Raw genomic sequence first — 13,162 nt, 5'->3', positions numbered from 1 at the left:
GTTTTCTTGCTCCCTGGTGATGTGTGTCTCCTTCTCTTTTAGCAGAATGTCCCTTTTCTAATCCCTTGAGCAGAAACAGGGACATCTGAAGAGGACGGAGCTCACAAACACAGAGAGCAGGTCTCAGCATCCTGCCCATACACACTTGCACAGGCACTTTGTGCTGCCTACTACACACAGAGGGAGACGGAGGGGAGGGAGGGAGCCTTACTGATGTGTGTCAGGAAGAAAAGGGGATGGGAGGCAGCAATCAAAGACATAATCTCATTGGTCCGAATGAGAGTTGGGGTGGGACTCTTCAGGCCAGCACATCCATTGGAGTTCCTGTGCACTAGGGATCTCAGAGTTCAGTCCAGTGTGTTCTGTTACTCTCCTCGATGCTTGTTGCTTGTATAGATTTTGATTTCTCACACTCAAAGAGCAAAACATGGATATTTCAGTCTTGCTTACTTTTATTTCAGATTAAACCAAAAACAGAACAAAACAAATGAACCCATAAAGTCTCCATGAGGGTGAGGGAGAGTGTGTGAGAAAGAACAGAGACTAACTGTAACATTCTGCATCTGAGTTGAAAAACCAAATGCCAGGTGCCTCCTAGCCAGGGCCGGCTCCAGACCCCAGCGCGCCAAGCGCGCGCTTGGGGCGGCGTCCAGCGGGAGGGCGGCAGGCGGCTCCGGTGGACCTCCTGCAGGCATGCCTGTGGAAGGTCTGCTGGTCCCGCGGCTCCGGTGGACCTCCCGCAGACGTGCCTGTGGGAGGTCCACCAGAGCCGCGGGACCAGCGGACCCTCCACAGGCACGTCTGCAGGAGGTCCACCGGAGCCGCGGGACCGGCGACCACCAGAGCGCCCCCCGCAGCATGCCGCCCTGCTTGGGGCGGCGCAAATCCTAGAGCCGCCCCTGCTCCTAGCTACCCCAACAACAGTCAGGCAAGATTTCTGTACATTTTTAAGTGTTGTACGCAAACAAACAAACAAAAGAATGACCACGTCCTCTTTCAATTATATAGCTATACTACACACACAAAAATTATGCTAGAAGAACATTATTAAGGTTGTAAAGTCAAGCACTCAAAAGTTAGAAATGCCAGAATTAAGGTTGCCCAACCTTAATTTGGGCCCCTTGTATATATGTGTTACGGTAGAGTCTTTAATTACACTATCACATACTATTTTTTCCACAGGATCCCTGTCTCATTCAGTGCCCAGGATGGATCTGTTCTGGGAAGGAAGCAGGGTTGTGTAGTAAAAGAGCTTGTCAGTAGGAGCCCTGCTTCATTTGTTGTGGAAGTCAGAAGGTGTGTACTATTTGCAAGTATTGGGACAGGCAGGTCAGAAGGTGGATAATGAAAGAGGCAGGAGACTGCAGGGAAAGTAAGGAGGGTCTCTGTTGTATCAACCAGGCAAGGTACTAACAAACTTCAACAGGACTTTATTTTTACAGTGGGGACCTCTTTATCAAGCTGCAGCTGCACCCTCTGTAACTCTCACTCAGCCTCCTCAACTCCTCCCCCCTCCTTCCTGTTTCCTGTCCTTTCAGACTCCCAACAGCCAGTGCTCCGAGTTCTAATAATTACAAGCACATCTAAACACCACATTCCCTCCTCTCTTAAGACACTCTCCCAATTAGAATAAACACTGTTGTTCTAACCACAGGAACAAATAGGAAACAAGACACTATACTATTGGCAGAAATATTACACTGGAAACACTGTGCATACCAGAACATAGTCTTTAGTCCAGACAGGTGGTCATCTGGGTCTGACAGGCCGTCTCTCAAGCCCTGGTTCCAGTGCAATGTCTTGTTGCATTGGTTCTACAGTGAAGTCATCCAATGCAGACTGGGTGTTGGCATAATCTCCTCTTGGTGCATAGGCAGGTGCAAGATAAGAAGCATTCCATACCCACCCATCAGAAAGTCGATAGGTGTAAGGTCCCTTCTTCTCTATGATTTTAAGAGGAGCTGTGAATTTATGGTCCCCTTTGCATAAAATTCCAGGTTTTCGTATTCTAACGAAGAAACCACACTCAAACTTTGGTTCCTTAGCACCCCACCGCTTGTCTGTGAAAGCCTTATACTTTTCTTGGTTCTGTTCAACTGTTTTTCTCACATCATCCTCGTGTGGGGCATCAGGTCGTGCCTTTAAGAATCCAGCAATGTTCAGTTTAGTATTCATCTGTTTCCCATGCAGTAACTCTGCGGGTGATCTTTGCCTTGTGACATGTCGTGTAGCCCGGTATGCTTGTAAGAAATCAGTAGTGAAGGGTATCCACAATCACTCTTCCAGTTTAGCTGTTTGCAAACTCTCTTTCAAACTTCTGTTAAACCGTTCGATTTCCCCACTGGCTTGAGGGTAATATAGGATGACCTTCTGTGTAAAATGTTCCTCTCTGCTAGAAAGGTTTCAAACTCCAGGGAAGTAAACTGACTACCATTATCAGAAACCAGGTCTTTGGGGTTACCTTCCCTGCTAAAAACTGAATGAGAGTTGGGGTGGGACTCTTCAGGCCAGCACAACTTAATTACTGTAGCAGAAGAGATTTGCAATGTAAACGCTACCTCAGGTCATTTACTGAAATAGTCTATTAAAGTGATGGCGTAACAACAGTCAATTGGAGCAGTATCAAGGGTCCTACAATGTCAATCGCCACTTTTCCCCATGCAGATTCAGGAAGAGGAACAGGCTGTAATGGAGAGGTACATGTCACTGCTCTTTTATCATGCATTTGGCAAGTGACACAGGATTTTATGAGTGCTTCAATTTGAGAGTCCATCTCTGGCCACCAATACAGATCCCGTAGTCGTTTGGTTCTGACAATTCCTTGATGAGTATCGTGTGCCAGGTGTATGAGTTTTGACTATAATTCTTCTGGAACAAGTAGCCAGTGTGTATCTCGTAGCACACGGCCATCGAGCAAAGAAAGTTCATCCTGAACTCTAAAATAAGGCAGCAAAACTGGGTCAAGGTTTTTAGGGTTACTGGGACATCTCTTTGTCAGAAATTCCCATAGTTTTTGTTGAATTGGACATGCTGAACAAGCAGCTTGAAATTGTTCTCTTGTAACTGCAGTAAGAGTGCTTGTAATAAGCGCAACTACTACATCCTCATCCTCCGGTGGACCATCTGGTGAAGGCAAAGGCAGGTGAGAAAGGCAATCAGCTACCACATTTTTGTTTCCAGGCTTATATTCCAGGTCATAATTGAAAGAGAGTAGTCTTGCAGACCATCTAGCAATACGATATCCTGCTCTTCCCAGTCTTTTCGTGGTAAGAGCAACATCGTCAAAGGGCTGTGGTCTGTGCGCAACTTGAATGTGCGGCCCCACAGGTAAGTTCTCCATTTTTCAGTAGCCCAGACACAAGCAAGTGCTTCTTTTTAGACTGTAGAATATTTTCTCTCAGAATTACTCAGTGTCCTTGAAGCAAATGCAACCGTCCTCTCTGTGTTTTCCTCATGAAGTTGTGTGAAGACAGCCCCAAGTCCGTAATCAGAAGCATCAGTAGTTACAATTGTGGACAATGTGGGACTGAATAGTGCAAGTACTGGACTATGTACAATCAAGTCTTTTACCGTTTCGAAACTAGCTTGTGCATCCGTTGTCCACACTAAGGTTGAACTTCTCTGTAGTAATTCTTGTAATGGTTCAATGGCAGAAGCATAACTGGGAATGAATTTTGCATACCAGGAGGTAAGACCCAAGAAGTAACATAAGGTTTGCAAATCTGTTGGAGGAGGAGCATTTGAAATTGCCAGGATATGATCTGGATCAGGTTTTAGTCCAGCCTGTGAAATTGTATGACCCAGAAAGAAGAATTCAGTTTGTCTAAATTTGCATTTGGACCTATTGAGCTTGAGGCCTGCTTTGCTGATGCAGTTTAGTACAGACTGCAGGTTATTGTCATGCTCCTCAGTAGTATTTCCAAACATGATAATATCATCCAAATAGCATTGAACTCCATGATGATTCTTCAGAATCAATTACATCATTTTTTGGAAGGCACTTGGGGCTGATGCAAGACCATATGGAACACATTTAAAACGAAATAGTCCCTCGTGTAATAAATGCTCTGAGGTCTCTGCTGTCTTCATGCAACATAACCTGGTGGTATGCGCTCTGCAAATCAAGAGTAGAAAACATCTTTGCTCCATGGATTTTTGCAAATACTTCTTCTATGTGAGGAAGAGGATGGCTGTCGATCACAATAGCTTTATTTGGCTCCCTTAAGTCCACACAAAGGCGAATGCCTCCACCCTTCTTCTGCGTCACCACTATAGGTGAAACCCATTCCGAGGAGTTAATCTCTTCAATGTTATTTTGAACAAGTTTTCTAAGTTCCTCTGAAACAACTTCCCTGACTGAAAATGGTAAGCACTGTAATTTCTGTCATATTGGCATCACATTATTCTGCATTTTAACTTTATGCAGAAACCCATAAGCACAGCCGAGTTTCTCCTCAACCTGGTGTTGGGTCCCAACTGAAACTGGTGTGTGTACCGCAGGAGTGCTTTGCTGAGGAAGATCAATTCGTCCATTAACTACCCTGAGATTTAAAGCAGCCAATAAATCTCTGCCAAGGATAGGAGTGCCTTTGTGGACAATGTAGAACTCTGCAGTTACACAGCAATCACCAAAAGTAACTATTGCTGGCAGGCAGCCATGTACTGGAATATGGTTTTTCAAATAGCATACCAACTGAAGTTTGGGTTCAGTAAGAGGCACTTCTTTAAAGTAATGCAAATAAATAGAATCAGGTAGTACAGATACTGCTGAGCCAGTGTCCAACATTAGCTGAATAGAGTGTGATTTGCCTGAGGGTATGGCGGAAACGTTTACAGTGCACTTTATCTGTTCTGGAATATGTGCAGTAGTGATTTTGTCCACACTCAGCACAGTAACATCTGGTATTGTAACTGTATGCACCTGTTGATTGAACTGGTGACTGCAACATACTTTAGCAAAATGCCCAGGATTTGCATCAAAGAAATACCCGACTCTGTGATCAATTTCTCCTCCTAACAGAAACAACCTGGGAGGCCATGAATATTGGCTAACTGCTTGGGTCAAAAGTTATAACAAAAACTAGCCAAGTCGGGGATTCCCCCAGTGTAAAGGATTCCTTCAGTGGTGTAGAGACAGTGTAGGGGCTCCTGTGTCAGCAGTGTGAGGGGAGTGGCTGGCAATTCTTATGTCCTGCCAGTCCCTGGGCACTGGACCAGTAGTTGGGGCTATAGGACAATTTAGACTAGCCTTCCGAATGCTCTAAAATTCACGTAGGGATTGGCCTAATTCAATATATTTGAAATATCGGCACGATGGTTCACTTTTTGACCTCCGTCGCCTGAACGCAAAGACTAAGACAGTGCAGAAACTCCTTCTTGAGGCACTCTTTGCCGACGACTGTGCTCTCATGGCTCACACTGAAAATGATCTTCAGCACATTGTCAACAAGTTTGCCGAGGCCTCGCAACTCTTCGGACTATCAGCCTCGGAAAGACAGAAGTTCTTCATCAGCCTGTACCTGGATCAAATGCTTCTGTCCCAAGTATCTCCATTGATGGCACTCAGCTTAAAGTAGTGGAGAACTTTAAATACCTGGATAGTGTCATATCCAGTGATGGATCACTGGATAATGAGATCAACGCATGAATATCCAAAGCAAGCCAGGCACTTGGCTATCTGCGTGTCAAAGTTTTAAACCACCACAACATCCGGATGTCAACAAAACTGTTTGTGTACAGAGCTGCTGTTCTTTCATCTCTTTTGTACGGGTGTGAAACATGGACATTATATAGGCGTCACATCAAGCAGTTCGAAGCATTCCACATGTGTTGCCTCCGCAACATCATGAAGATCCGCTGGCAAGACAAAGTGCCCAATCTTGAGGTCCTCGAGAGAGCCCAGATGACAAGCATCGAAATGATGATCATGAAGTCACAGCTACGTTGGACCAGTCATGTCAGCCGCATGGATGCCAACAGAATCCCCCGCCAGCTTCTCTATGGTGAGCTCTCCCAGGCCATCCGGCATATAGGTTGTCCACGAAAACGTTACAAGGACACCATCAAAGCCAATCTGCAGTATAGCAGTATCAAACCCAGGGACCTTGAGGACGCTGCCAGCGACAGAACACAGTGGCGTGCAACTGTCAGAAATACCTGCATCGCCTTTGAGGAAGACCGCTGCTGGGGTCTACAAGAGGCACGCGAATGACGTCACAGAGCATCAGCAGCGCACAACCCACTGACTGCAAACTTCCCATGCACCATCTGCAGCAAAATGTGCACTTCTAGAACTGGCCTGTATAGCCATCAGAGGGCACACCATGAGACCAACAATAGATGATGTACTCAGATTTGTCATCATCGGATCGATGGACTACCAAGAAGGGGTGCCTCTCAGGCACACCACACTTGCACTGGCTAGGTGGCTGCGTCTCTGCCACATCTACTATGCAGAATCCCCATAGCATTAAAAGAAAAAAATACTGAAAGCAATAAAACAAATGGAAAAGGATGTCATTATTGCCAAAGTGACTGAGCCTGCAAAATGGAGAAAGATGGTGGCCATAGAAAAACCAGGAAAACTTTGTATATACATAGACTTAAGCAATTTAAACAAGGTGCTGTTGAGGGCTCATTACCAGATACCCACAAAAGAAGAAATTATACCTGACCTTGTTAAATCAAAGATATTTTCAGTGGTGGATGCAAAATATGGATACTGGCAAGTCCTATTAAAGGAAGAAAGTAGTTATCTCACCAACTTCTGGACACCAGCAAAACGATACAGATGTCTGATAATGCCATTTGGAATCAAACCAGCTGCAAAAGAATATCAATGCCACCAGCAAGATGTATTAGCAGGTCTCAAGGGGATTAGCATTATAGTTGAGGACATTTTAGTATACAGGTGTGGAGACACAATGGAAAAGGTGCAATATCAGATCATGACCATAATCTCCTTAATCTCCTAGAAAGAGCCAGGGAGGTCAACCTAAAACTCAACAAAGAGAAGATGACTCACAGCGGTACCACACATGGGATGCCTGCTGACCAGATCCAGAAAAGGTGAGAGCAAGATAGCAAATTCCCAAACCTTCAAATACCAATGCCTGCCACGGCTATTAGGATTTGTAAATTACCTGACCAATATCCTTTCTTGTTTCTCACAGGTACGTGAGCCTCTTAGACACTTACCAGATACATGTGCAATGTGGATTTGGCTACCTGAGCATGACACAGCTCTCAAGCACATTAAAGACTTGGTCACCACAACCTTGTGCTAAAATATTATGAGGTGAAAGAAGTAGTTACCATATAGCGTGATGCCAGTGAAACTGGACTTGGAGCAGTCCTCCTGCAAAAAACACAATAAGTAGTCTTTGCATCAAGGTCCTTATCTCCGACAGAATGACAATATTCTCAAATTGAAAGAAAAGGTCTAGCAATAGTACTTGCCTGTGAAAAAATTGATCAGTATATACAAGGTGAAAAATCCATACATACTGAAAGCGATCATAAGCCACTTGAAGTCATTTTCAAGAAATCACTGCTGTCAGCTCTAAAGCACCCCAATATACGCTATTAAATGACAATGTCACCACCTAGACGTATGCTATTAAAAAGGAACCAAAATGTATATAGCAGATTTCCCCCCTGGATAAGCTCTGCCTCAAGAAGCAGACACAAATGAACAAGAAATCCTTAACCTAATTAGGAGAAACACAAACACAAAAGAAACACAAAAAGAAACAGAAAGTATTAATCAAGCCAGCTACATTCCTATTTCCCAGCAACGACTACAGAAAGTCCCTGAGCATACACTACAGGATAAAGAGCTACAATTTCTGACATCTGTTACTTTAACAAGAAGGCCGGACACACAGGAAGAGGTCACTTGTGAATATTGGAACTCTTGTGATGAATTCAGTGTGAAGGACATTATATTCAAAGGCAACCAAATACCTAAACCCTGAAGAAGAGAGATCATATCTCAAATACACCACAGGCCTTCTGGTATACAAGTGGGTCTATGAAAAGCTAGGGATGTAGTATTGTGATGGGATCCCTGGGGTACAACCTGGAAGTCGGGTACCATTGTGCCCCCTTAACTCTCCAGCCTGGGCTGTCTCTCACAATGCTTTGCTAATGACAAGCCGCAAACCCCTTAAGGCATTGTTATCCCTCAGTAGGATAGCATGTGGAGCCCCACTCCCAACTAAATTGCATGAATGCTCCCTGAGCCACTCACAAATCACAAAGAGAAAGGCACTAGCAAATCTCCCAAGCCCCTAGCCTTGCACCCCAGAATGTACCATCTTGCCCTGGTCAGAAACCTGACCAGTGTAAGTTCATTATCCAGTCCACCCCTCCCTCAATGTGGAGAGGACACACACTAGCCTTTGTAACCTGAAATGAGATTTCCCAAGTACTTCAACCAAAACACACTGTTTTTTGTAAAATATAAAACAGATTTATTAACTACAGAAAGATAGCTTTTAAGTGATTATAAGTGGTAGGTACAAAAGGTCAGAGATAGTTACCAAAGAAAATAAAAGGTAAGCATGCAGTCTAAATCTTAAACCTTAACAGACTAGATGGTATTTGGATCAAGCAGTTTCTTTCACCCCACTGAATGTTGCACGTAGGTTACAGTTCTTAATCACAGGCTTTTCCTTTAAGCCTGGGACCAGTCCCCTCAGTTCAAGCCTTTGTCTTTTGCCTTCACTGTAGATGGAGGAAGAAAAAGGTAAAAGCACAATGCCACTGTCCCTTACTTTATACCCTGAGTCTATATATGCATGGAAAATACTAGTGCGGATATGTCCTGGTGGGCTTTGTTGAATCACAGAGTTGAGCAATACTACATTGTGGGATGCTTGCATAGTTCTCTTACAGCTTTGTAAATCTGTTTACAACTGACCTGCTGATTAATGGTCATTTCATACCCTCCTGGGAGTGGATCATCTTCTTTGTTGTCTCTGGAGAATTGGCAGTGCACAACCTCTCAAACATACAACATATTTCAGTGGTAACCAAAGACCAAAATCTCATAACTTCATATACACTAATGATATACATATTTTGACAGAACAATGGGTTTCAGAAGATAATGACCTTTCGTATGATATCTTACATAGCATGTGTTTTATGAAATATTACAACCATATATGAATTATGAATATGGAGGTTCCAGAGTGCTGCTTTGAGGTACAGAGTGCCACAAGTATACTGGCCAATAATGAAATTAAAGACCTGATAAGGAACTGCAATGCATGTGCAGAATCCCAAGCAAGTCAGCAGAAGGAGACTTTGAAGATACATAGCATTCCCAACAGATCCTGGAGCATGGACTGATTACTAATCTTGATTCTGGGGAATTAAATGAACTATCAAACTCTACTGCAGCAATGATAATAGACAAAGCAATGGAAAACTTCAGTAGGCATGGTATACTGGATTGTATTATCTCAGATAATGGACCACAGTTCACCAGCAAGGAATTTGCACATTTAGCTAAAGATTGGGCATTTAACCATGTTACAACCTCCCCTACAACAGCCAGTCCAATGGCAAAGCTGAATCAATGATAAAAATGGCAAAAACTCTCTTTAAAACCCCCCTCAAAGAATAAGGAAAACGAGTGACAAGCTATCTTAGAATGGAGAAACACATCCACTGAAGGCATGACCAGCAGCTCTGTGCAACTTCTAATGTCCACACACACATGCACAGTGGTACCTATAGTCAATGTGCTATTACATCCTGAAATAATGGAAGGAGTCACAAATCAATTAGAGAAAAAGCTCAACAAAGCTAAAACTAGGCCAGAGACTTTCCAGAACTACAATCTGGAGAACCAGTTAGAGTGTGGTTATTTCTTTAAACCAGATCCTGCAGATGGAAATGGGCAATATGTATGGAATAGATAAACCTCCACTCCCATACTGTTGTGGTTGATGGACATACATACCATTAAAACAATGAGGAGTCTGGTGGCACCTTAAAGACTAACAAATTTATTTGGGCATAAGCTTTCATGGGTAAAAAACCCACTTCTTCACCTGCATCGAGTGAAAATTACAGATGCAGGCACTATTATAATGACACATGAAGAGAAGGGAGTTACCTTACAAGTGGAGAACCAGTGTTGACAGGGCGAATTCAATCAGGCTGGATGTGGTCCACTCCCAATAATTGATGAGGAGGTGTCAATACCAAGAAGGGACTCCTGCACAATGCCTGCATCTGTAATTTTCACTCCATGCATCTGAAGAAGTGTTTTTTACCCACAAAAGCTTATGCCCAAATAAATTTGTTAGTCTTTAAGGTGCCACCAGACTCCTCGTTGTTTCTGTGGATACAGACTAACATGGGGGCTACCCCTCTGATACTTGATACATATCACTGGAACAGTGAATTAATCTGTCCAATACAATATCCTACAGCCAAGAGAAACCTGATCTGGGGTGAGGAGAAAGGCAAGATCCTCCAAACAGTGATAATTGGAATACACTGAATTCACTACCTAACACACCCATGGACAGCAGTGGAACCACTAGAATATGCCACCCAACAACATGAAAAGACAAGCAAAACCAACACCAATGACAAGTCAAACACATCAGCCTTTCCTGGCACATGAAACCCCATACTTTGTATTGAGTGAATGGTAAATGTTTGACCCTCCCAAACTACATCAACTGTTATTGCATAAATTCAGTCAGGTCTGTTCTAGTATTTGTTGTGTTATGAAGTTTTCTTACTGAACCACATTGTGTTGCTGAGGTATGCTGTCCTAAACAAACATGTTAAAGCAGATGTTATATGAGACAGCTTCCCACCCCTAAGAACGAGCTGCAACTAGAACTTCTAAGGGCCTGAGCTGTGCAACATCTTGTATAACAGGATGTAGAAAAGAGACGAGGTGGGTGACGTGAGGTACTGTATATTATTGGACCCACTTCTATCAGTAAAAGAGACAAGCTTTTGAGCTACACTGAGTTCATATGTAAGCTCAAGAGCTTATCTTTTCACCTACAGAAGTTGGAACCAATAAACAATATTTCCTCACCCAGATTGGCTCTAAGATGTATAATAGTCAGGACCAGGGAGCTCATAGTGTCAGAAGCTAAGGCAGCAGTGAGGTCTGTGCTGCAGCCCTGTTTGTATGTATGAAATAAGTGTTACTGAAAAACTTCAGGGATTTCCATGCCTTGTGGACAGAACCAGAACCACTTTGAAATCACAGAACAGCTCTGGGTAGTGACTGCACTCTCATTTATTGTGGAGAAAGATCTAAGTTAAAGTTACACTGAAGAATTATCTTTGAAAAACAGCAGCTGTGCCCTAGGCCCCAGGACTTGTCTACACTTAAAATGCTACAGCTGTAGTGCTGCTAGACACTACCTCCAGAGCCAGGGACGGCTCTATTTTTTTTGCCGCCCCACACACGTCAGGCAGGCAGCTTTTAGCGGTGCGCCTGTGGGCGGTCTGCTGGTCACGAGGAAGGATTCAGCGGTATGCCTGTGGGTGATCTGCCGGTGCCGCGCCATCGGCGTCCCCGCTGCTGAATTGCCACCGAAGCCGCGGGACCGGCAGACCTCCTGCAGGCGCACCACCGAAAGCCGCCTGCCTGCCGCCATCACAGTGGCCAGCAGGCTGCCCCACACAGCTTGCCGCCCCAGGTACGCGCTTACTGCGCTGGTGCCTGGAGCCACCCTGTCCAGAGCTACCCTAGGGATAATCCACCTTCCCCAGAGCTGGGCCCCAGGTCAGCTGGAGAATTCTTCCATTAACCAAGTGCTGTCTACATGGGGACTTAGATCAGTTTAACAACCCTGCTCTGGGATGGGGGGGGGGGGGGTTCACCTGACAGGTGCATTCTAACAGTACCTAATTTCCTCATGTGGACCAAGCCACAGGCATTAAGCTCTGGGGGGAGGCACAGATCGGCAGGGAGGTGCATGAGGTCGCTGGACACCTGGAATAACACGGGACGCTCGTTCATCCCTGCGAGCCCCTTAGCTTCCCGCTATGCCCTGCAGCCGCACTGCACGCGCCGGGCACCGCTATCTCGCACCGCGACCACGCAGGGCTACACGATGCTGAGGCGGGGCTCTCCGCTGCAGACTACAGAGCCCAGCATGCAGCGCGCCTGCCCCACCCACCTTCCCTTGCGGGCCGTCGCTGAGACTCACACCAGCAAGTTAGTGCGGGGGACGCGCGCACGCGCGCGGGGCAAATGGGAGCAATGCATTTTGGGAGTGGTAGTTCCTGAGGTGCTGAGAAGGTCAATATGGAGCTTTGCCTGCCGGGAAGCGTAGTTCTCGTGTGCCGCGTTGCATGCCGGGATTGAGGCGGGTTCGTGTGTGTGTGTGTGTGTATGTGTGTGTGTGTAGACCACCTATTAAGTTCCGGGAGGTGAGCACGCGCTCGCTGTTGATTGTGAGGTCAGCACGTGGTGCCGGAAGTGTGGGCCGGAGGGGCGTGGTTGTCACGTTCCTTCCCCGGAGCGGGAAGAGTCAATGTGCGTGAGTCTTTCCCTCGCTGGCTCCGGGAAGCGAGTTCCGCGTTACTGTCCCTTTAAGTCTGGACGGGCGCGTGCGTAGAGTGCCCTGCGCGTGCGTATCGGGGCCGTGACCTCGCGCCCAGTCGGCGCCGCTCGTGACTGTTTGGATTTTTTTTAAGGGGGGGGGGAGAGAACAACAGCTCAGCGTTGGAGCCCATTATTGAGTCAGTGGCGGGAGCGTTGCCATAGCGACCTTCTCCTTGGCGGCCTGGGGCCGGGACAAGCCGCCGCCGGAGCCATGGAGGAGACGGAAGGAGCAGGGGCCGCCGAGGGCCCCGGGGCGGCGGTGACCGAGATCCGGGTGCCGGGCCCGCGAGCGCTGCGGTTGCTGGAGTGGAAGGTGTCAGCGGGAGCAGCGGTGAAGATCGGGTCGCTGCTGGCGCTGTGCGCGCCCCTCCCGCCCCCAGGCCGCGCCGCCACCCCTCCGGCCCAGGGCCCCGGCGCCCGGCCCCGCGAGCGGCCGCCGAGCGCCGAGTGAAGGCGGAGCGGCCCGGTGTGGTGCGCGAGCTCTGCGCGCGGCCCGGACAGGTCATCGCGCCCGGGTAAGGGGGCGAGGGGGAAGCGCGGTCGCCCTGGCTGCGTCACGGGCCG

The 13,162-nt window shown here is 46.5% G+C and overlaps 1 protein-coding gene and 1 long non-coding RNA gene across 6 annotated transcripts in view; one reads left to right on the top strand and one right to left on the bottom strand.

Moving 5' to 3' along the window:
• The window catches only part of LOC120397836, a 31,436-nt gene extending 18,896 nt beyond the window's left edge, over positions 1-12,540 (bottom strand). Inside the window, exon 1 of the long non-coding RNA XR_005594031.1 lies at positions 12,407-12,540. This is a non-coding gene — a long non-coding RNA (uncharacterized LOC120397836). The remainder of the gene's footprint in view (positions 1-12,406) is intronic.
• The window catches only part of CTDP1 (CTD phosphatase subunit 1), a 181,441-nt gene continuing 180,741 nt past the window's right edge, over positions 12,463-13,162 (top strand). For 4 of the 5 annotated variants that reach the window (XM_039524376.1, XM_039524374.1, XM_039524375.1 and 1 more), the window contains exon 1: positions 12,870-13,113. The gene's annotated coding sequence lies outside the window, so the exon portion shown is untranslated. Of the gene's footprint in view, positions 12,530-12,869; positions 13,114-13,162 lie in introns of those variants that run through there. The other variant, XM_039524378.1, reaches the window with a different exon arrangement.

Source organism: Mauremys reevesii, linkage group 2 (genome assembly GCF_016161935.1).
Source record: "Mauremys reevesii isolate NIE-2019 linkage group 2, ASM1616193v1, whole genome shotgun sequence".
NCBI classification, from domain to species: domain Eukaryota; kingdom Metazoa; phylum Chordata; order Testudines; family Geoemydidae; genus Mauremys; species Mauremys reevesii.
The sequence above is the reverse complement of the archived record's forward strand: the minus strand, read 5'-3'. Positions and strand labels throughout refer to the sequence as shown.